The sequence below is a fragment of the Heterodontus francisci genome, chromosome 14, assembly GCF_036365525.1.
Source record: "Heterodontus francisci isolate sHetFra1 chromosome 14, sHetFra1.hap1, whole genome shotgun sequence".
Classification (NCBI taxonomy): domain Eukaryota; kingdom Metazoa; phylum Chordata; class Chondrichthyes; order Heterodontiformes; family Heterodontidae; genus Heterodontus; species Heterodontus francisci.
Window position 1 is genome coordinate 95,117,573 of NC_090384.1, and position 21,541 is coordinate 95,139,113.

At 41.6% G+C, this 21,541-nt stretch overlaps 1 protein-coding gene across 8 annotated transcripts in view; it reads right to left on the reverse strand.

Annotated features, from left to right (window-relative positions):
* shank2b (SH3 and multiple ankyrin repeat domains 2b) overlaps positions 1 to 21,541 on the reverse strand; it is a 1,108,014-nt gene that overhangs the window by 1,080,025 nt on the left and 6,448 nt on the right. For 2 of the 8 annotated variants that reach the window (XM_068046562.1, XM_068046559.1), the window contains exon 1: positions 7,695 to 7,858. The exons of the other annotated variants lie outside the window; for them this stretch is intronic. The gene's annotated coding sequence lies outside the window, so the exon portion shown is untranslated. Of the gene's footprint in view, positions 1 to 7,694; positions 7,859 to 21,541 lie in introns of those variants that run through there. 8 annotated transcript variants of the gene reach the window in all.

Here is a 21,541-nt window from a genome sequence, read left to right on the forward strand (position 1 = left end):
TTCCTTGAATGCCTTCCCTTGCTCCTTTACTGCTTTACTCTGCAATTGCCTTTTCCAAGCTACCCGCACTAGATTTCCTCTGAAGTCATGCAAATTAGCTCATTCTCAGTTGAACTTTTTACCTTTGATATCTTCTGGTCTCTTTCATAATTACTCTAAACCGAATTATATTGTGGTTACTATTGGTTATATGATCTCCTATAGTACATCATTTCCCAGAATCAGATCCAGCACTGCTTCCTTCTTTGTTGGACTGGTGACTGAAAGTTTTCCTGTACACATCAGAAATTTCTCTCCTTCCTTACATTTGGCACTATGTATTTCCCAGTGACTATTAAGGTCATTACAGTCTCCTAATATTACGACTCCATTTTTGTTACACACCTTCGAAATTTGTCAACAAATTTTCTCATCTATCTCCTTCTTACTGTTTGGAGCTCTATAAATAATTTCCAGCCATGTAACAGCTCCCCCTCTGTTCCTTAACTCAAACCAAATAGCTTCAGTCAAAGAACTCTCGAACGTCGCCTTTCTATTTAGAACCGTAGCAACATCCTTAATCAATACTGCCACAACCACTTCTCTTTCTCCTTCTCTATTATTCCTGAATACTTGATGACCAGGAATATTAAGAACCCATTCCTGTCCTTGGTTGAGCTATGTGGTCTTAATGCAGCCATGTCATAATTCCACATAGCAATTTGTGCTTGAAGCTCACCAACTTTATTAGTGACACGATGGACATTGACGTACGTATAACTTAATACCTCCTTCATCACTTTTCCATTTTCCTAAATCTGGTCTCTGTAATTTCTAATTATACTGCTGTTTATATCTCTCTGTTCTTTTGATCTCATTCCAGTTCCCTTCTGCTACTTTTTGTCTCCCCTCTACTGCCACTAAAACAGGCGAGAATAATTTCAGGCAAATGCCTTCGGACTTCGTATCCCAAAGTATAATTCCATGGTCAATTTCATCAGCATGAAATTTTCATACATGCCAAACACAATTTCTGTTCTCACGGGTGTGAAATCACATTCTATACTAGAGAGCTGAAAACAATATAATGTATGATCATAACATCAGAGCAAGTATGAACACATGCTGGCAACCCTCCCAGTGCAGAGAGAAATAACCTTGACAGTAGCACTAGAATGGTTAATAATAACTAACTAGTTGACCTTCAAACTTTACTTAATTTAAGAGTTTATCAACTTTTGCCTTGTTGGAGATTCGCAAATATTGAAACAGTCCTGGGGAGCCCTGTCTTAATTTCCCAAAGTCAGTCATCCGCAACCAAAAAGAAAACCATGGTTACATTAAAAAAATATGCATTTTTGATTATTAACTGGATGAAACAAAGTTAATATGGCACTACATAAAAATGTACAGCACAGAAAACAGGCCATAAACAGTGCGTATGCTCCACATGAACCTCTTCCCACCCCTCTTCATCTAACTCGATCAGGGTTGGTAAGTCAACCTATCCAGAAAATACACAAATTTGATGACCATGTGGATTCATAGGAACAGGAGTAGGCCATTCAGCCCCTCGACCCTGCTCTGCAATTAAATCACATCATGGTTCATCTGTACCTTAGTTCCATTTACCCACCCACCCCTGCTTAGCTCCATATCCCTTCGTAGCCTTGCCTAGCAAAAATCAATCGTTCTCAGTCTTGAAAGTTTCAATTGACCCAGCATCCATAGCATTTTGGAGGAAGCAAGTTCCAGATTTCTAATTGCCTCCGTGTGAGCAAATGCTCCCTGATTTCTATCCTGAATGGCCCAGCTCGAATTTTAAGATCATGTCCCCTCGTTCTTGATTGCCCCACCAGAGGAAATAATTTCTTTCTACTGACCCCTATTGAATTAGTTGGCATAAAGCAGTTTGGAAGACTCAGTCAGATCGCCTCTCAATCTCCTATACTCAAGGGAAGGTCATCGATTTGAAAGGTTAACTCTGTTTCTCTCTCCACAGATGCTGCCAGACCTGCTGTGTATTTCCAGCACTTTCTGTTTTTACTTCAGATTTACAACATTTTACTTTTATTATACTGCTGTTTTTCTAATTTATTTTAAAAGAAATGTATTCAGCTAATAGTATACATGTGACAGTGCTTATATTTACAATCTATCTACCGAGAATTGCTGTGCATCCAACATCAAAAAAACACACAAGTTTTGGCTCCAATTATACTACAGTGCCTGTTAATTGTATATTCATTGGGTGTTTAATTGTATTGCACTGGTGGGTATTAATTGGGGATTCACTTGTGTTCATATATATAGGAGCAGGCTGAAAATTGTATTTGTTGGTTGGAGGTCCACGATATGTAATGGGTCATTCTGTAAATAAAAGCTTGTAAGTGTATAAAGACTAGGGTCCAGTATTCTATCCTTAGCTGCCTGGCTAGTTGAGTCCGAACATACCAATCGGAGAAGAGCAACTGTTAAACGGAGAGCACTGCTAGCTAAACCAGAATTATAACGTGGGTTGCGATTCACACATCAGTCCAGCAAAACAGAGATCTCCTGGAAAATGAATGAAGCTTTACTATCCCATTGGCTACATCCAGTTCCGAGCTGTTAAAAAAAAACTCACTTCTAAGTTGATAAAGTGCCCAGGAGATGCAAGGACTAGCTGAGTGCTGGGGCGCAGCTATATGATACCAGTTGCTGTGCTAATGGAGTGTGAGGTGGCATCCCTCAAACAGTCCATGCCACACAGTGTCATTGTGCTTGAGCATCAGATCGGGTCAGAGCTCCCAAGTTCTGATGATAGATCATTGACCTGAAATGTTAATGCTGTTTCCTCTCTCCATAGATGCTGCCTGAGCTGCTGAATATTTCCAGGATTTTCTGTTTGAATCCCAAGTTATGCTGCCAGTTTTGCATCAAAATCCAACAGTTACTGCAATTATGTAGGCCTGTTAAATTTTAAAACGTGCCAAGTTGCTTAAATCATTGAGAAAACCAATGATGTGAAAATTTTGTAGGCTTTATTAGTGGATGTACTTATTGCTCGATTTACAGGAATTTTGGAAACAGTACATGAAGTGAAAATTAAAGAAAAAAATTTACAGGGCTCTGGGAAAGGGTGCAGGGGTGGGACGAGCTAAATCGCTCTTGCCAAATGGCCTCTTTCTGTGCTGTAATCACACCCACTGGTTGGAGTCATATTCAGCTCAAAGAAAGATAGTTACGGTTGTCGGAGGCCAACCATCTCAGCCCTAGGGCATTGCTGCAGGAGTTCAGAAGGGCTGTGTCCGAGGCTCAACCATCTTCAGCTGCTTCATTGACCTTCCTTCCACCATATAGTCAGAAGTGGGAATGTTTGCTGAAGATTGAACGGTGTTCAGTATTATTTGTGACACACTAGATAATGAAGCAGTCCTGCCTGAATGCAGCAAGACCTGGACAACATTCAGGCTTGGGCTGATAAGTGGCAAGTAAAATTCATGCCACACAAGTGCTAGGCAATGATCATCACCACCAAGGGAGAACCAAACCATCTCCCTTTGACATTCAATGGCATTACCATTGCTGAATCCACTGCTATCAACATCCTGGGGAATCACATTTGACCAGAAAGTTAACTGGACCAGTGACCTAAATACTGGGACAACAAGAGCATGTCTGAAATTGGCAAATCAGTGGCGAGTATCTTACCTCCTGACTCCCCTAAAGCCTTTCTATCATCTACAAGGCACAGGTCAGGAGGATGATGGAAGACTCTCCATTTGCCTCAATGAGTGCAGCTCCAACAACACATAAGAAGCTCGACATCATCCAGGACAAATCAGCCCACTTCATGGGCACCCCATCCAGCATCTGAAACATTCACTCCCTTCACCACCAGTGTACTGTGGCAGCAGTGTGTATGATATACAAGATACACTGCAGCTACTCACCAAGACTTCTTCAACAGGACCTTCCAAACGCACACTCTCCACTACCTAGAACAAGGACAACAGACACATGCGATCACCACCACCTTCAAGTTCCCTTCCAAGTCACACACCATCCTGACTTGGAAATATATCACCGTTCCTTTATCAATGCTGGATCAAAATCCTGGAACTCCCTCCCTAACAGCACAGTGAGTGTACCTGCACCACATGGACTGCAGTGGTTCAGGAAGGTGGCTCAGCACCACCTTCACAAGGGCAATTAGGGATGGGCAATAAATGTTGGCCTGGTCAGCGACGCCCACATCCCATGAATGAATAAAATAAATCATTCTATGATTCCAGATACAGGGGTGGTGCCAGAGGACTGGAGGATTGCAAATGTTACACACCTGCTTAAAAAAAAAAGGAAATGCCAGGCCAATCAGCCTAATGTCGGTGATGGGGAAACTTCTAGAAACCGCAATCCGGTACAAAATGAATGTCGCTTGGCTGGGTTAATAATGATAGCCAACATGGATTTGTTAAAGGAAAATCCTGTCTGAATAATTTGATTGAATTATTTGATGAAGTAACCACGAGGGCTGACAAAGGTAGTACAGTTGATGTTTTGTATATAGCCTTTCAAATACACTTGATCAAGTAAACCTTTCTATGAGTACACAGTGGCTTCGACCATCCACAAGTAAGCTGACACACTCCACTGAAGAACAATGGGGTCAAATCTGAAACTCAGGTTCTCCCTCTCTCAACGAGAAGCAATTGACTGAATCCCCAGAAAAAAATCCAAGAACCTGCCCAGACCCAGGACCAGAAAAGAGGAAAGAAAGTTTACCTCAACACAATAATATCAGTGGAGGGTTGGATTAACCTGTTGTGGGGAAAACTTGTCCCTTTGAGGAACTGACAGACCAAAGGAAATAAGTGAAATGTAATAAATTTAATATATATCAAGAGACAACAATTAGTAATATTTGCATAAATAACTGTTAAATATTAATCTCCATTGCTGCCCACACACTCATCAATGCAGACTCTGAATATATTAACACTTCTTTACACAGTGTGCAGCAGGATCATGTGTTTTTAAAAATATTTTTAAAACTCCAGCTGATTCAGGCTACCTTTTTTACGTTCGTAATATTACAATAGTTCACATATCAAAAGGAACAAGTAAGATTTACAGGACTGCAAGTAATATCCAAAGAATATAAGAGTTTTTATGATAAATTAAACTAGACCAGATATATACACAGCTACTATTGGATCACATCTACACATGTCTTACTCTGTCGGGCTACATCCACAACTCCCTGGTCATGTGTGACGTGGCATCACTTCCTTTGATGACCTTTCACTTACAACCTCTTAAAGTACTCCCACAACAAGTTCAAACACATAATATTCCACCCAATAAACTATGGAAGAAAAATGTATCATAACCTGAATTATATAATCATTGTGTTAACATTTGCACTAATAGCGGTTTGATAACTGTGCACAGTGTAAGTTAACACATGGGATTGGAACACCAGATATCACACAGACATGGATCACTGATTAATAGCAGATCCGCTCAGCAGCTTGTCAGAAACCAGTGCAACAAATGATTGGGAAACACACAGACAGCATCTCACAACTGCCCTGGCTGAATCCATGCTAGAAAAGCCTCACGGCTATACAATATACACTTTCCTTCATGCTAAAACAAAACACAGACCGAGCAACCTCAAAGGGTGGTGGAGGCAGATCAATTGTGGCTTTCAAAGGAAATTGGAAAAGCATCTGAAGGGAAACAATTTTCAGGGCTATAGGGAAAGGGCGAGGAAGTGGGAACTAGCTAAACTGCTCTTGCAGAGAGCCAGCATGGGCTCAATGGGCCGAGTAGCCTCATTCTAGGCTGTAATCATTCTTCTATGATTCAATCTGCAGTGCATCAGCCATTTTACTGTATACAAATATAAAGTAGCATAAAACAAATAGAAAGTGCTAGAAGTAGCCAGCATGACAGTCAGCATCTGTGATGAGAAAAGACGGATTAAGTTTTTAGACATGAACCTTTCAGCAGACCGGGACTGAAAATGCTCAGCTTTAATTTGCTAGTTCTGATGAAGGCTCTGCCGCTGAAATATTAACTTGTCGTCTCTCCACTGATGCTAACTGACCTAGTTCCAGCATTCTCCATTTCTATTTCAGATTTTCAGCATTTACAGTTTATTCCCAGTCCATGTGTGCCGGGAGAAGCAAGGCAGCTGGAATTAGATAATCAACATAGAACAATCATGTTGAATGACACTACAGGGGTTTCCCTTGGTGGTACTTCCAGCGAGTTGAAAGATTAATGCTGTTTTATGCATGCAATGTACACTGCATCAGGGCCACTGAATTATGGTAATTGAAGATGTGAAATTGCAGTTTTGTTGCACAATATTATGGAACCACTAGTGCTATTCTGAACTTCAAATTACATAATTATGTTCATTTCCAGCATGTCCCAGTGGCCTTTTCACTTCAACAACTGGATCTGGAAGTAGTGGGAGGGGCATTCGACAATATGCAAGTTTTAGGAGTTGGTGCAGAGGGCGAAATAAATGTGGGCCACACACCAAAGAGCCGCCGTGATTCAAAGCGCGGAGGCTAATCTAAATAGCCGGGGCGTGCCGCCCACTCCCTTCCCGATCACACGGAGGGGGCGGGCTGTCCATCCCTGGCAATGGCGTCCATGGTGGGCCTCATCTGGGCCAATGTTAATGCCCCCCGCCCCCAGATCCCAACATCAAGGGCTCTATAAAATCCAGCTCATGGAAGCTAGGGAGGGAGGTGCTGTGGTATGGGGCATTTGGAGAGGGGGGGGTGGGGGGGGGGTGTGGGTGGGTGAGGTGTCTGACAGTACCGAAAGGGGATCCCAAAGGGGCAGCAACAGTGGGAAAGAAAGTCATTGGATCTGGTGGGGGGTGGAAGTGAGAGCGAGTGGTGGGTCTGGGAGCAGTGGTATGGGTAATACAGTACCTCAGGACAGAAGGGTCGTTTCAGAGTACTAGGAAAGGGAGATGCAAGTGTCTGGAGCCATTGGGAGACAACCTGGGATGTGGGAAATGTTGAGAGCCTGGGATAAGCTTTCATCCATTCTCCCCCATACCCAGAAACTTTAGAGACATTGATTCCCAGTGCAGAGTTGGGAGTCTTGTATTAGTTATCTAAAGCACATAGTCCACTTCAACTGAGTCAAGACAAGCCATCCTGAAAATATAGATTGCTACAGGTTTAAATTGTACCATTTGAAAATGATTGGGACATTTAAAAGGTCTTCAAGTACAAAATTCCTGCCCTCCACTGCAACAAAAAATAATGCAGTTGATGCAATTAGGAAAATATAGCAAAACCTAAATGCTTATGAAAACCTCAAAAGAAACATTTAAATCTGATACCAGTCAAACACTCACATGCCCATTTTAATTGGGTGAACTGCACGATGGATGAGTAGACCATGAGAAAAACATGAAATGGAAATGGAGTCATAAATTTAGCAGAGGCGAGCACTAGTCTCCACCGCAGCCACCTTCTGCCTCCCAGTTTTCCTCTCAGAACACAGCAATTTACACCTGACTTTATGGACCTGCACTTGCCTCCATCAAGATTTCACACAACCAGCGGAGCCTCACAAAACCAATGATTGAGAGTTTCCTTAAGAGAGTAAAAGTTATGACGATGAGTTTGCATCATTTCACTCACTATCAACTAAATTAAATTCTGAAACAGTAATGGAAGAATAGTTTTATTTACCCCTTCAGCAAGGCCAGTCATTGTAATTGTAGATGCAGAAGATGAGGCAGATCCTGTGTTAAGTAAAAGCTGGTACTATAATGTATTCTGACAGTGTCGTGCTCTTACAGGTGCCTAGCATATGGTGTGAACATATAACTCCCTCTTTTTCTCTCAAACTTCTTGATGCTGAAACTAATCTGGTTTATTTACGCTTGCCGAAATATAGAGGTCACAATCCAACTCTGTAATCAGTTGGCACCACTTTGCTGGAAGTAACTTAAGATCACAAGAATGTAGGCAACTGTTTAAGAAATAAATAATTAACACACTGAACAACTGAGCAGCAGTGAAGTCAACACTGCATTTTAGGTCTGACAAAAGGCAAAATATTCAGCTAAGTGTTTCAGAAAGCCACCCAAGTGAAGCTCTTTGTCAGGCTTGATGAAACAAGGTCATAATACTGTGGCTCAGTGGGTAGCACTCTCACCTCAGAAGTCTGTGGGTTCAAGTCCCAAACGAGACACTTAGGAGCAGGAGTAGACCATTCAATCCATCGAGCCTGTCCGCCATTCAATACAATCATGGCTGCTCATCCATTTAATGCCTTTTTCCCAAACTATCCTCATATCCCCTTACATCATTTGTATTTAGAAATCTGTCAATCTCTGCTTTAAACATACTCAATGACTGAGCTTCCGCAGCCCTCTGGGGTATAGAATTCCAAAGATTCACAACCCTCTGAATAAAGAAATTTCTCCTCATCTCTGTCCTAAGTAACTTCCCCCTTATTTTGAAATTGTGTCTCCTGGTTCTAGACTCCCCAACCAGGGGAAACATCTTACCTGCATCTACCCTGTCTGTCCCTTTAAGTATTTTGTAGGTTTCAATGAGATCACCTCTCATTCTTCAAACCTCTAGAGAATACAGGCCCAGTTTCCCCAATTTCTCTTCATCGGACCCCAGTCCCGCCATCCCGGGAACAAGTCTGGTGAACCGTCGTTGCACTCCCTCGATAATAATAATATCCTTCATAAGGTAAGGGGACCAAAACTGCACACAGTACTCCAGGTGTGGTCTAACCAAAGTTCTGTACAATTGAAGCAAGACTTGACTACTCCTGTACTCAAATCCTCTTGTGACAAATACCATTAGCCTTCCAAATTGCTTGCTGCACCTGCATGTTAGCTTTCAGTGACTTATTGAACAGGACACCCAGGTCCCTTTGTGCATCTACACTTTCTAATCTCTTACCATTTAAGAAATACTCTGCACATCTATTCCTCCTACCAAAGTGGATAACCTCACATTTTTCCACATGGTATTCCATCTGCCACGTTCTTGTCTACTCACTAAATCTGTCCAAATCACCTTGAAGTCACTTTGCATCTTTCTCACAACACACATTGCCCCCTAGTTTTGTATCATCTGCAAACTTGGAAATATTACATTTGGTTCCCACATCCAAATCATTGATATATATTGTGAACAGCTGGGGCCCAAGCACTGATCCCTGCAGTGCCCCACTAGTCACAGCCTGCCAACGTGAGAATGGCCCGTTTATTCCTACACTCTGCTTTCTGCCTGTTAACCAATCCTTAATCCATGCAGTATATTACCTCCTATCCCATTTGCTTTAATTTTGATAACAGACCTCTTGTGGGGGACTTGATCAAAAGCCTCCTGAAAATCCAAGTATACCATGTCCGTCAACTCCCCTTTATCAGTTTTGTTAGCAAGTCCTCAAAAAACTCCAACAGGTTTGTCAAACATGATTTCCAATTCATAAATCTATGTTGACTATGTCCAATCAGATCATTATTATTCAAGTGTCCATTTATCAGATTCTTTAGAATAGATTCTAGCATTTTCCCAATGACTGATGGCAGGATGACAGGTCTGTATTTCCCGGTTTTCTCTCTCCCTTCCTTCTTAAATAGTGGGGTGACATTTGCGACCTTCCAATCTGCAGGAACCGCTCCAGAATCTACAGAATTTTGGAAGATGATCACCAATGCATCCATTATCTCCATAGCTACCTCTTTCAACACTCTGGGATGTAGAATATCAGGTCCTGGGGACTTATCAAACTTCAGCCCCATTAATTTCTCCAATACAACCTTCTTACTAATACTAAATTTCCTCAATTCCTCATTCCCCCCACAATCCCTTGAACCTCTAATTCTGGGAGATTTATTATACTTTCCTCAATGAAAACAGACACAAAGTAATCATTTAGCTTCTCTGCCATTTCTCTATTCCCCACTTTAAATTCTCCTGACTCTGCCTTTAATGGACCCACAATTGTCTTAGCCAAACATTTCCTTTTTATGTACCTGTAGAAGCTTTTACAGTCTGTTTTTATATTTTTTGCTAACTTACATTCATATTCTATTCTCCCTTTCTTTATCAGTTTCTTTGTCCTCCTTAGCTGTATTCTAAAATCCTCCCAATCCTCAGGTTTACTACTATTTCTGGCAGTTTTATAGGCCTTTTCTTTTAATCTTATACAATCCTTAACTTCCTTTGTTACCCACGGTTGACTGCCTTTACTTTTGGGTTTTTTTTTCCTTGAAGGACTGTATAGTTGCTGTAAACTATGTAATATTTCTTTAAAGACTATCCAATGCCTATGTACTGTCATACCTTTTAATGTATTTTCCCAATCCACCTCAGCCAATTTGCCCCTCATACCTTCATAATTTCCTTTGTTTCAATTTAACACCCTGGCTTCAGATTGAACTACATTACTTTCAACCATAATGTAAAATTCTATCATATTATGGTTACTCATCCCTAAAGGTTCTTTTACAATATTATTAATTCGCCCTTTTCCGTTACATAAAACTAGATCTACATACTGATCTAGAAAACCATCCCTAACACACTCCAGAAACTCGTCCTCCACAGCATTAGTGCTCATTAGGTTTACCCAGTCTATATGCAGATTGAAGACACCCATGATTACTATATTCCCCGTGCCACATGCTTCTCTAATCTCCTGATTAATACCATGCCCCACACTACCACTACTGTTTGGTGTTAGCACACAAAATCCAGGCTGTCATTCCAGTCTAGTACTGAGGGAGTGCTGCACTGCTAAGATGAGGCATTAAACCAGGACCTGGTCTGCCCTCTCAGGTGATTGGGAAAGATCCCACAGCACTGTTCTGAAGAATGAGAGAGTTCTCTCCAGTGTTCTGGCCAACATTAATCTCTCAATGAACATCATTAATCAGATTATGTGGCCATCAACACATTGTTGTTTGTGGGACCTTGCTGGGTGCATATTAGCTGGCCCGTTTCCTACTATTAGTCAGAGAAAAGGAATTTAACTTGCTGAAGACCTTGAGTGATGAGGTTGAACAGCAGATTCCATGGCCAGCTGGACAACCAGCATTTATAATGTTAAATCGATCCAAGCCAAACAGGGAAGAATGAAACTGGGCGCAGATCCATTTCTTGATAGGCAGTTTATTAACAGAATATGATTACATATCCTGCCTTCCGTTCACCCTTGCCCCAGCATACTCTCCTAATATTTGCTCTGGGGCCTTAATTAAACAATACCCTTCACCTGTTTATCTCTAATAATATAATTAACCTATCATTAACATATAGAACTATACCTCAAGAAACAGTCAGTGGGAAATAAATTCATCCTGGACAGAAACGCAAATTGGCAGCTGGTTTTACACTCCACCTGATTGAAGTCAATGAAAGAGAAAATTGGGCTGAGCTCTCAAAGCTCAGCTGATTTACTATTAGTCATTTTCCACTACTGACCACAATGATTTTATATTTTGAGAGAAAGGGATGAAATTAGCAAAGGGGGAAAAAAAACTAAATCTGAAAATGAATGTAAAGGAGGTACTGAAAATATATATCGTCCCATACCTCACAGACGACCTCAGCAAGAACCAACTGGAGAATCCCGACTGTAGGAAGGAAGATAAAGACTTCAAAGGTCTCATTGCCCAGATCATCCAGTGAACATAAATACAACATAGCTATTTGTATTTCCCATTTAATTTTTCTTTGGCTTTTGTGCTGCTCTCACTTTATTCTTTGCACAAATCAAAGAATCACAAGATATGATACAAATGAATTCCTTTTTAAGCTGCACAGGAGTAATTGTGTACATTTACTGTGCTTTGTTGTGAAATTCTTTGCATTGGTTATGAATTTCCCTGACTAATGTGTTCCTCAATTAGGGGAGCTAGTAGAACTGGAAAGCTACTTCGACAACAGGCAAGTCGTGGGGGGACAGGAAGACCCACTACTATATCTGATGGAACTGCATTGTTGTCTGATACATTTGTATTGCAGTCACTGTGGGGTTAGTTTTTTTAGGAATTGTGTCTACAGTCACATGTGCAGGGCTATGGGATTGCAGATGACCATTGACATAAATCACAGAATTGTTACAGTACAGAAGGTGGTCATTCGGCTCATCGTGTCTGCACCGACTCTCCGAATGAGCAATTCACCTAATGCCATTCCCCCGCCTTCTCCCCATAGCTCTGCACATTCTTCCTTTTCAGATAACAGTCTAATTCCCTTCTGAATGCTTTGATTGAACCTTCCTCCACCACACTCAGGCAGTGCATTCCAGACCTTGACCACTCGCTGCGTGAAAAGGTTTTTCCTCATGTCACTTAAAAAATGCTAACCATTACTCTATCCTATACACTAGCCTATGTATTACACCAATGGAGAGCATTTCCTCACATATCCATAGATCTGAAGGGAGTGCAGAACACCACCTATTTGCCAGTTCTCCAAACCCCACCATGGCGGTTACCTGCGATTATTTTCCAGACAAGTTGAAGCCAGCCATAGCTCAGGTCAGATTTCTGCATTTTTAATGATTTTTTCCTTCCGATGGAGATAATTTGGAAAATTAGTTTATTTTAATGCTGGAGGGTTTTAAAAGTAACATGCCTTGTTCAGAGAGAATTTTCTTTTTAAAAAAGGGTGCCAAAATGAAAGGCAATTAATATACTAAGATCAAATAAACAATAATCAATTCATTAGTTTATCTGTGTAATCAAAAAGACACCCGTCACCATTGTGTAGGTAAACCCTTTGATCTATTAGTCTGTGAGGGCTTTGTAAGAAAATTAAAATAGGGTTTAAAAATCAGAACACTGACAGCAATGGCAGTGTAACTTTTGGATGCAGACTACAAAGGTCAGTCAGGATGCTAAGTTCTACAAAATTGAAGAAAGAGAAGAGACTGCAGGGTGAGTGATTCCGCCCTGGGCTTTATGACAAGATACAGAATTGTGTGAATGTAAGTTGAACCATTTGAACTAAGCAAATCTGATCTTATTGATTCATACATTGTAAGTAACAGTGGAGGAAAGCAGTTTACAATTCCAACCAAGCATCACCTCATCTAGTGTTAACTGCCTTTAGCTAAATTGAAGAACGCAAGTGTCAAAGATATAATTATCCAGTCCAGATGAGAAGAGGATGTTGCTGTTACATCCCTGGGTCCAGCCAGACATAAAGCAGTCAGTCAACTCCCATAAAAGTGAAACACTCAGACTACTTATGTGAGTGACTGATACCTCTGAACCCAAGGGACTATCTATGGAAGATCCAAATTGATAACATTGCACCTTGGAGTTTCAAACCCAAAGACTCCACAGCAGGACTGCAGGGATGCATGTGAGATTTATTCTCCGTGCATCCAGCTTGCATAAGTGAGGTATTCAACTGCAAACACCACTGGTGTTGTATGTGCTCAATGGCCAACTCCAAAGCAAAGATATACATTTACGTGGGAGTTGGTGTATGTTTCCAGGTGTTGCCCAAACCAGTTTCCAATGTTAAGTGTGAGGAAATATGTTGTGGTGTCGCTATTGTACTAGTCTTCATTTCAAAGCTTACCCAGTAAGATCTGTAACACTACACAGCTTAGTACGGCTTTCAGTGTCCTGAGCCCTTTCCCATCTGGTTCCTCATCAACAAGGAAGGGAGGAAGTGTGGGAGGTAAAGCAAGTGAGGAAAGGAATACACATCCCTAAAACACAAAATGTAATGTTTTACACAGATATCTTGGAAAGTCATAAGCCAATGCTACACAGATGGGACTTGTGCCTTCACCAGTATAGTCAAGACCATATCTTGCCTTTCCTCTCACTGTTAACAAACACCAGGATTATACCAGTGACGAAACCTCATGGGGAGTACGGTAGCATAGTGGTTATGTTACTGGACTAGCAACCCAGAGGCCTAGAGCAATGATCTGAAGACAAGAGCTCAAAGCCCTGAATTCTGGGGTGAGTAACTCACCTCATATAAATGCAGGAAGGATGTTTCCCCTGGCTGTGGGGTCTAGAACCAGAATCTCAGAGTAAGAAGTAGGCCATTTAGGACTGAGATGAGGAGGAATTTCTTCACTCAGGGGGTTGTAAATCTTTGGAACTGCTCCAATGTTGTGTATATTCAAGCCTGGGTAGAATTTTGTTCTCAGGGAATCAAGGGACATGGGGAGCAGGTGGGAAAGTGGAGCTGAAGCAGAAAATCAGCCATGATCGTACTGAGTGGCAGAGCAGGCTCGAGAAGCCTTATGGCCTACTCCTGTTTTTATTTCTTATGTCTTATGAATGCTCATCACAGACAATGGATCTGGGAGTCGAAATCTCCATTCTTTGCAGACTGGAACAGAATTTTACAATACTGTGGATGAGAAGTTCTGAACAGGATATATATTTAGTATATTAAAACTGACACATGCTTGTCCAGCTATCAGACTCTGTTTGTAGCTTAAAATATAGTTTGCTTCTAATACAAAGTCTAAAACCTAACAAGAAAATGCCACTTTCCTTGATTCTCTCACCAATGAAACTCAGTGACCTTAGCCTGTGCTTACTTTGCAAGTAATCTATGGCCCTGAAGGGACACAGCAACATCTTAGCAAGGTATTAAACAGTGAATTACATGCTAACCTGCTCCTTTTATTATAAAATAGCACATGGTCCGACTTAATGCGGGCAACACCACAGGAATCTGCTCATAATCCAGAATTTTACTCAGGGAGACCTCTGTACATTCACATGGCTCATTAAGTCTTTGCTGCCCTGCTTACTACTTTGGAATTAAAGGTGGGAGGAGCCTGGGAAGATATTTTGTCTGGAATTTTCCACCCACAATATAATTAAATCCTGTTCCAGTGATGCTACGAATGGGAAGTTATCCTAAATCCACTGTCTCCAATCAGCACTCCTCTCAATTTCTTAGCTTCTCATTCCTAATTGTTTTCTTACAAGACAGAAGGGGCCTAAAGGAGTAGGTCTTATGTAAAGTGTCTACCCTTGTTCCCACAGGTCACACTGAATTAACTACAAGAATCACCTGCACAGTTAGGAGCAAAAGAATGTTCCATTGCACCGTGAGTTAACACCTTGTCAGAGCAAGTGACATCCAGAAACAAGAACTCGCTGCCCATGAGGGTGGTGGAAGCAGAGATGATCAATGATTGGATAGGCACTTGAAGGAATTAGACTTGCAGGGCTACAGGAGAGTGGGACAGACTGAATTGCTCCACAGAGAGTCAGCATGGATTCGATGGGCCAAATGGCCTTTTTCTGTGCTGCAAATGACTATGACTCATCAGCAACCATTTCTTCCAGTAAATATCAATGTTATTTTCAACCCTATATGTGACCATACAAAACTAACAGGCAGGAAAAGGCCAGCTCGTTCATCAAGCCTGCCCCACACTCATGATAGCTGGAGCATCTTCACCAGATATGCCTAAGTAGGTGAGATTCTTTAAGCTAGGAATCATTCCTCGAACTCTCCACTGGGCCCTTTCCAAGGCCACGATATCAATTATGTTGGAAGGGACCAGAAGTGGACAGAGTAATCCAGGTGAGGTCCATCCAGCAACCCATATAGTGTTCAGGGCTTTTGACTTGTTTTCAAGTTAGCACCTTCTCCATTCTCAAAATACTTTCTAAATGATGAAATGCTAGAAATAGTGGAGGTCCAAAGAGACTTGAGATTGCAAGTATTTAGATCATTAAATGTCATGAACAGGTACAAAAAGTAATCAAAAAGGCTAATGGAATGCTGGCGTTTATATCTAGAGGACTGGAATACAAGGGAGTAGAAGTTATGCTTCAGCCATCCAAAGCCTTGGTTAGACCACACCTGGAGTACTGGGAATCATACCCTAGGAAGGATATGTTGGCCTTGGAGAGAGTACAGCAAAGGTTTATCAGAATGAATGCTGGACTCCAAGGGTTAAATTATGAGGAAAATTAAACAAATTAGGGTTGTATTTGTAGTGTTTGATTGTGTCAGTCTGTCCACTTATCTGTGTTCATTGCGTTTGATTGCTTAAGCCTACGGATGGAACGGAAGAGTTAAAAGTGAAACTAAAAGACACAGCTTGGATCTTGTACAGAAAACACACTGCTCTAGAGGAGGCATGTACTGAAATTATGTAAGAACTAATATAGTTTAAATTGCTGTAAATAAACCAGTTGGTGATTTAATATGTGTGATATCTGCATTGCTCGGAGATAAATCAGATTACATAGTAAATCCAGCAACCTGGCATAAACAAACAGTATTCTCTAGAATTTAAAATAGTTAAAGGGTAATTTAAGCAAAATTTCAAGGTATTAAGGGTAGATAGGGTACAGAGAGAGAAACTATTTCTGCTGGTTAGGGAGTTTAGGACTAGGGGGCATGGCTAAAAATTAGAGGCAGACCTTTCAGGAATGAAATTAGGAAACACTTCTACACTCAAAGGGTGATAGAAGTCTGGAACTCCCTTCCACAAATGGCAATGGATGCCAGGTTGTTATTTTTATATTTGAGATTGATAGATTTTTGTTGCATAAAGTTATTAAGGGACATGGGGCAAAGGTGGGTAAATAGAGTTAGGTCACAGATCAACCACGATCTCATTGAAAAGAGGAACAGGCTTGAGGGGCTAAATGGCCTACTTTTGTTGCTGACGCATCACACATATTTATGCTATTTAAATTTCCAGTAGATAACTTTGCATTTATATTTTACAACCACATGATAATACACCTTTCATTCCAGAAAGATAATATTACAAAGATGTAACTAATGAATTTCATATATGTTGCAGTTTTAACATAAGTAGAGATAAAAACAAAAAGTGCTGGCAAATACTCAGCAGCTCTGGCAGCATCTGTGTAGAGAGAAGCAAGGTTAACATTTCAGGTCAGTTACCTTTCATCAGAACTGGCAAAGGTTACAAATGTAATAGGTTTTAAGCAAATAAAGTGGGGATGGGGCAAAAGAGAACAAAAGGGAAGGTGTTGATAGGACACTGGGTCACAGAGAATAACTGACAAGGAGGTCATGGGACAACGGCAATGAGTGTGTTAATAGTGTGGTGAAAGACAAAGCGTTAGTGCAGAGAGGGTGTTAAATGACAGAATAATGCAAGCCCTAGCCAAAAGCACAAACATGAAAAAAACAGTGGGCAGGCACATTGTAAAAAAAAAATTGAATGATGAAACAAACTAAAATAAAATGCAATAAAAATAAAAAATAAAAAGTCAAACCAAAAATAAAAAAGACAGGTGCCAGTCATGCTCTGAAATTATTGAACTCAATGTTCAGTCCATTAGGCTGTAGTGTACCTAACTGGTAAATGAGATGCTGTTCCTTGAGCTTGCGTTGATGTTCAGTGGAATACTGCAGCAAGCCCAGGACAGAGATGTGGGCATGAGAGCAGGGGGGAGTATTTTCGGACTGAGCGAAGGTATTCCGCAAAGCGGTCACCCCAACAACATTTGGTCTCCCCAATGTAGAGGAGACCACATTGTGAGCAGCGAATACAGTATACTAAATTGAAAGAAGTAAAGTAAATCGCTGCTTCACCCAAAAGGAATGTTTAGGGCCTTGAATAGTGAGGAGAGAGGAGGTAAAAGGGCAGGTATTACACCTCCTGTGATTGCATGGAAAGGTGCCATGGGAAGGGGATGAGGTGTCGGGGGTAATGGAGGAGTGGACCAGGGTGTCGTGGAGGGAGCGATCCCTTCAGAATGCTGACAGGGAAGGGAGGGGAAGATGCGTTTGGTAGTGGCATCACTCTGGATGTGGCGGAAATGGCGGAGGATGATCCCTTGGATATGGAGGCTGATGGGGTGGAAAGTGAGAACAAGGGGAACCCTGATGCGGTTCTGGGAGGGAGGGGAAGGAGTGAGGGCAGAGGTGCGGGAAATGGGCCGGACATGGTTGAGGACCCTGTCAGCCACATTGGGGGGGATTCCTCGGTTGAGGAAAAAGGAAGATATATCAGAAGCGCTGTTGTGGAAGGTTGCATCATCAGAGCAGATGTGTCGGAGACGGAGAAACTGGGAGAATGGGATGGAGTCCTTACAGGAGGCAGGGTGTGAAGAAGTGTAGTCGAGGTAGCTATGGGAGTCGGTGGGCTTATAATGAATATTAGTAGACAGCCTATCCCCAGAGACGGAGACAGAGAAGTCGAGGAAGGGAAGGGAAGTGTTGGAGATGGACCATGTAAAGGTGAGAGAAGGGTGGAAATTGGAAATTGAAGTTTTAACATAATAAAGGTTGTCTGAATATGTTTTAACAAAGAAATGCCTCCACATGCCACTAGAAACTGTTTTACATCATTTCTCATTCTATCTAATTACCATTTGTTCAAACTTCAGATGAATTTACACCACTGCTATCGAACACACATGCCAGTGTTATGCAAATAGTCGCTTTCTGACCAAGTGTGTATATGCAAGCGCAGAAAAGCGGGCAATTAGAAAAGACTATTCGAGCCATCAGCCCATTCTCTACAGATGATGTACAATTCACTCCAACGTAAACTGTATCCAATTTATTTTATTCCCTGAAAAGAAGTTCTGTAAAATTTCTCCCCAAAACGTGAATCAAGTCAACAGTCATAACGTCCAACCAACCTTATGACTTGCACTACTCACCTTGGATCAGATATCTTTCTTGGTGTGACATAGTTCCGCAAACTCCAGAACAATTGTGTTTCCATGAAGCACTTAACTATCTTTATTTGGAATTTTCTTCAACCCATTCCTAGCAGATATTTATCCAACTCTAATATAAAAGATGCTAATTGACACTACATTGATCACTTTCACTGGAACTCAATACATCCATTACTTAATGACAGAAATAAATTCATTCCAATCTCCAGTCTTGGTTGGGGCTTATTAATTCTGTAGTCACATCTAGGGTCTCAGTTCAGGCCAACAATGTATTTGCATTATTATGCTAGGCCCCAACCTGCCAAGAATGAGGCACATCAATTTTGTTATGGACATTGATTTTTAAACTGATGAAATGACTTGTTAAACAGATCAGCCATGGCTGGAAAAAAACATCTACATACTTACAGACATCGAAGGTGAGGAAGCGCATTCCAGGGTCTGCAAAGGAGGATACAAACCATAAGGGCCAGGACTGGTTAGACCAGTTGGTCACATGGCTACCTGGCTATTCCAGACCACAGAGAGTTGGAAGTCAGAAAGCTGTTTGCTCCTGGACTGAGAAATTCTCTCTCCTGTCTGCTCCCTTCACTTTCTCAAGCATCTGAATCCACTGAAGACACATGAACCCCAAGAGAGAAAAGTTTCCTACAGCGAACAAGATTTAAGAAGAATACTGGGCCCCAATGAAAAGTAAGATCTACTACAATCAAGGAATGTACAGTACGCCCGAAGAACCGTAACAACTCTTCAGATACTGTCTCAAACATATCCACTTTATTTTTCTTCTGCTCTTTTGTGTCTCTATTTGCATGTGTATCACGTATGCATGCTAGGTGGGCGTGGTGTGTATCCGTAGGCATTAACCGAATTAGAGTTTAAGTTTAATAAATTTCAACTTTTCTTCTTTAAACCTAAGAAAGCCTGTTTGTGCTGGTTTCTTTGCCTTATAATTGGAAAGCAGTGAACAACGATTCACCAAGGGGGAATCAAAAACACGGTGTGTTTAAAATTAAACCCTGTTACAGTAAGACCAGGTGAAGGCTGAAAGGGAACCCTAGACCTCTTTCTCACGTGGTCATAACAGAAATTTGGGTGATAGCATCCCGAATTGACCCACAACAAATGAGAGAAATTGGAATTGGGAAGGCAAATTGTTCCAAATCAAAAAAGAACAAGATTTCAATACAGGTTTTCTTGTGGTTGTGTGTGCTTGAATACTAACTTGGCTGCAACTGAAGCTAGTAGCTCCCCAAACCAGGATGAAGTAACTTGGGATAAGTTAAAAGCAGTGTCTATGGAAAAGTTGAGGAAAATGGCTCAACAGTGTGGAATCACTGTACATGGCAAGGTGAGGAAGTCTGAACTCCTAAAGCTAGTAGCCAACCATTTTTCCCTTGAATCTGAAGAAGCAGAAATAGGGTTAGAAACAGAATCTGACAGGGTATTGTTAGCAAAGTTACAATTGGAACAGAGGAAACTTGAATTTGAGGAGAGGGAGAGAGAAAGAATATTCTGGAAGAATGTGAAGAGAGAGAGTTGAAGCAGCTTGAGTTAGTTAGTTAGGGGGAGAGAGAGTAACCCCAGTGAAAGCACGGCCAATATGGAGGAGTATAATTCAGGGCTGGGTACAAAATTGTTGAAACTAACTCAACTAATTCCAAAATTGAATGAGGAGACTGTAGAAGCATTTTTTTGTGTCCTTTGAGAAACTGGCAAGGCAGCTAAGTGGCCAACTGAGACCTGGCCTCTTTTACTACAAAGCAAGCTAACTGAAAAACCCCATGAGGTTTATTCCCTGTTGCCAGATGAGAGTTCATCAAATTATGAACTGACCAAAAATGCTATCCTTGGGGCATATGAATTGGTACCCGAAGCCTAATCACCAAAAGTTTAGAACCCTCAAGAAGCAAGCTAATCAAACTTATCTGGAGTTTGAAAGAAGTAAGCAGCTGGCTTTTGACCAGTGGCTGAGGGCTCTTAAAGTACAGCTCAGCTATGAGAATCTCAGAGAAGTAATTCTGTTAGAGGAATTTAAACACTCTCTCCTCCTCTCCAAAAATATCCACGTAGAGGAGCAGCAGGTCCAGAGAGCCCGGCAAGCGGCCATCCTGGCCGATGAGTTTGCTTTAATTTATAACTTGGTTTCCTAGAAGACAACCTTTCCTAGTCATCTCCACAAATCCGAAAGGGACAAAGGGTGGGAAGGTGATAGAAGCCCAAGCAGTCGTGGGAGAAAAAGGAAAGCGGGAGACACAGGGGGCCCTCCTCTAGCCAAAAAGGAAGGTGCTGTGAGCAAGAGTGAGACCCGGAGACCCGTGTGCTTCCATTGTAATAAAGCAGGGCATTTAAAAGCTGACTATCGGAAACTAAAGGGAAAACCAATAGGGTTAATCAGGGCACACCTGCTCAGTGAAGAAGTGAACCTGATGGAAAGCACAACAGAACAAGCTGTGGCTTTAACTGCAGTAAGATTGAGACCCAGGAAGTCTGCCACTGCAAGTGCAGGAAAATTTAATAGGGTTCCTGAGGGTTATCAGGGAGAGTAGGGCAAGCAAGCCGATAGTGATTCTCAGGGACACAGGGGCCACTAGATCCCTTTTACTGGGAAAAGGCTTTACCTTTCCCCCAGAGAGAGCAGTGAACACCAGAATAGTGGTGAATGGTATTGGAGGGCAGTGTATGCCTGTACCTGTACACCCGGTGCACCTGGAGTGCGACCTAGTTTCAGAACCGATGACTGTAGGGATTGACCCTAGTTTGCCTGTGAATGGGGATGACCTGCTCCTAGGTAATGATCTGATAGGGGTGAAGGTTCTAATACATATGGATGAAAATGGAATAGTGTAGGTCAGATGATCGGCGCAACATCGAGGGCCGAAGGGCCTG